Here is a 3612-nt window from a genome sequence, read left to right on the forward strand (position 1 = left end):
GTTTGTTCGTTGAGCTCTTATTTAGTTCAAAGTACTGCTTGAGAGAGCCCATTGCTTCCCTCTCAGCCTTTCCCTGTGGCACGATCTCGAAGTAACAACATGAATAAATAGTCTGCCTAAAAATGGCACGTTACTCCATTTACTCATCACGTCCTGTCACCAACAGATGCCTTTCTCTTATACAAAAAGAAAATGATGGACACTGTGGATGCAGTTGCTCCTGTGCAGCCAAGAAAAATGTCCCTCTGGGATACTAAAGTATTTTCTTATCTTATCTTATCTTATATTTTGAATTATATTATGCCACTTGGCAATCCGGGTTTTATTAAGTGATCATATTTTCTTTGCTTTTTAAGAATAAAATGAAAGTGAGGGGTAAAAAAGAAGAGATGGAGGGGGTGGGGGTTCCATTTAATTTCGTTTCATTCCGCGCCTTAAGAATATCCCTATCACACCTGCTAAATAGTTAGACACACCCTTACACCCTTCTTGATTCTAATCGTACTGACCATCTCTCCCGGCGTTTGGGGTGTAGAAATTTGGCTCTGTTTCACGCAGAAGACCCAAGTTCGATTCCTAAGCAGGGAGAAAAAGTTATCGGGATTCTCGGTGTTTTTGCTGGGATGTTCTATCCTTCTCAGCCCGCTTCCTAAATGATTAAAATTTTATAATGATGGGGCCGTTAAACACCTACGTTTGAAAAAGAACATATCAAATAAGCTAAGATCTGGAGAGAGAGAGAGAGAGAGAGAGAGAGAGAGAGAGAGAGAGAGAGAGAGAGAGAGAGAGAGAGAGAGAGAGAGGGGGGGGAGATACATCAGGCATACCGGTACTGCTTTAGTCATCATCGACATCCATAGACAGCCGGGGCTGGCATACAGCCAGGGTTGCAGCCAGGGGATGAAGAAGCCCGCCTCCTAGATAATCTAAATGTGAGGCATCGAGGGGAAATCAGAGGCTTGTCAAAATAATGAAATCTAAGAAACGGGCATTTTTCTGTCTTTTAGGCAATTTTTATCGATTTTTAAAATTTATTTAATTTTTTTTCGGGGGGGGGGGGGGGGGATGGGCTGAACCTCTTTTATGTCCATATAAAAACACACTTCCAGCTGAATTTTACTAGGAAAAAAAAAACAATGATTAGAGGCATAAAGTATGTCATTTTTCTTTTTTCAAAGACTCTTTAACTATTGGAGTTATCAAACTTTGGCTGCCATTTTCTCCCTTATTTCACCACTGAGAACCAGGCGACCTCGCTTCCTTCAATGGCAAATGTCTTGAGTTCTATTCAAGATACATGGATATTTATTTCATTGGAAGCAAGGCAAATAAATCAGCTTTCTGGTGATACCAACAACTCCACTTGCCCAAAAATTAAAGAGCGCCAGATTCCAACGTGTCGTGGCACAAATTGTGTCGATGGGGGAGTATAACAATGACTGTTGAAGGTAGTCAAGTGGGAAGCGGGCTACGTCACTTTTATTCTACCAAGACTTGGCTCACTTCAAAGTTGTTGTAATTGGCGCTCATATGACCTTATGCAGTTGCGAACGCAATAAAACCTCTACTAAACTAAAACTAAAAGGTATTGTAAACGTACTTAGCTTGCTCTCAACTTGATTTGCTGTGGTAAATGAAATATAGTTGGGGATTACCTCGTTTGTTTTTCTCTTGACTGATTTCATAGGGATGTTCTTTTTCTTTATGTTTATATTAGAGTTCTCGGCACTTGCAACACAATTAATTAGGTCATATAGGTGTCGAAGATTAGAGGTATTACAAGAGTGTAAGAAATGCAAAAAGAAGGAGGAGAGATTATGACGATAGATGTTTGATAGGAAAGAAGGAGCAAACCACACCAGAGCACCCACCAACCACGCAGAAGAGATATTCTACAGTTAGTGATGTACATTTAAGGGCTATTGTCCTGATACTTTTTCCTAGCGTTGGACTTATTTTGTTTTTCATTTGACTAATTCAATGACAGTTTTTCAACAAGCCAAACCAGCGTCTGTGGTGTTAGCCGTTAGACACTTCGCCGTCGCATGCTGGAGACTCAAGTTCGATTCCCGAGCTGGGAGAAATTTCTGTCGATTCTATCGGTCTTTCTGCCACGATATTGTTTCCCTCTCCGCCGGGGTTGTCAGAAAAATCGAAATCCCGCTTCCTTAATGATCCAAATTGTGTCAATGGGGGCGTGAAAAAACATCATTAATTTTTTAAAACCAAGGCATGAAAACATTATTACACAATGGGCATAACCTATATAAAACACTAAGGTATCTAGGAAAATATTTCTCTATGATTGTCTCCCCTTTGAATCCAACGTTTTATTATTTATTTTGAGGCATCGCGGTGAAATCAGGTGCGCGTCAAAATAACGAAATTAAAGAATCCGACATTGTTTCAACAGTTTGTCAATTTCTATCGATTTTTACTTGCTCAGCACTTTTTATGCTTATGTAACAACACATTTCCATGTGAATTTTGCTGAAAAACGTTGATCAAAAACAAAAAAAATATAAATAATAATATTCAGTTTCCAAAAACTCTCAAGCTTTGAAAGTCACCAAATTTGGGAGTTTCTAGCTAACTTTACCTCTGAAACCAGGCGAACCACACTTCCTTCAATCGCAAACAACTCGACTTTTATTCAAGATAGATGAATACTTTCGTCATCAAACGTAAGAAAAATGAACAAGCTTTAGGATTATATAAATAACTCCACACGCCCTAAAACTGACGAGCACCTGATTCTGCCGCGTCGTGACACAAATAATTTGGGTCAGTGAAGGTCGACAACCGAAACTTAAAACTCATGCTTGACGTATCGATTTGTGAGTGACGGAGAGGTGGAAAGTTATTTACTATTTTTGCCTCTACACAACATACGCCGATTTCGAGTAACTGTGTATGTTAACAAACACAAGACGTATTATCTATTCGGAGACGTCTCCTACGGAGGTAGACCAATCAAAATGCTTTGTGCCTCTAGAACAAGGGATCAACCTACCTTATCTTTTCACTACGTGCAGTCAAACGATCATCCAGGCGGGAAAATGCAGATAGACATATCGGAATCCCATCATTGGTGCGTTTAAGGGTCACTGCGCAAAACCACTAGGGAAATTTTTAATGTCTTTTCCAACAGTAGTAATAGATAGCATTTCAGTTGAGCAAATCCCCGCCAAACAGCAAACTCTACGCACTTTGCAACCTATATATTATTATATAATACCCCAAGCAGACCTGATTGCTGACTAAAACAATCTCGTCTTCCCGGGACGCATACAGTGCAAATAAAACATGATAATACGACAGCCCTGGTAAAAACCCACGAGATCGGATGTTTTGATGGATGAGTAGATAGAGCAGGCGACCGGATGGAGACCCTCACTAGCCCGGAACCAGGCTAAGGACCCGCCGTTGACGACTCCCGATTTCGAGAAACCGCAAATTTCCAAATTGTGTAATGTAACAATATATTATGTAATCGTTTCTTAGATGTGACTTAAGTGTCGCTTTTTAGGGGGAAGAGGGGGGGGGGGGAGAGGGTTTGCGGGTTTTTTTGTTTGTTTGGTTTGTTTTTGTGTTTTGCTTTGGTCAGAATGG

The sequence above is a fragment of the Aplysia californica genome, unplaced genomic scaffold, assembly GCF_000002075.1.
Source record: "Aplysia californica isolate F4 #8 unplaced genomic scaffold, AplCal3.0 scaffold00212, whole genome shotgun sequence".
NCBI classification, from domain to species: Eukaryota; Metazoa; Mollusca; class Gastropoda; order Aplysiida; family Aplysiidae; genus Aplysia; species Aplysia californica.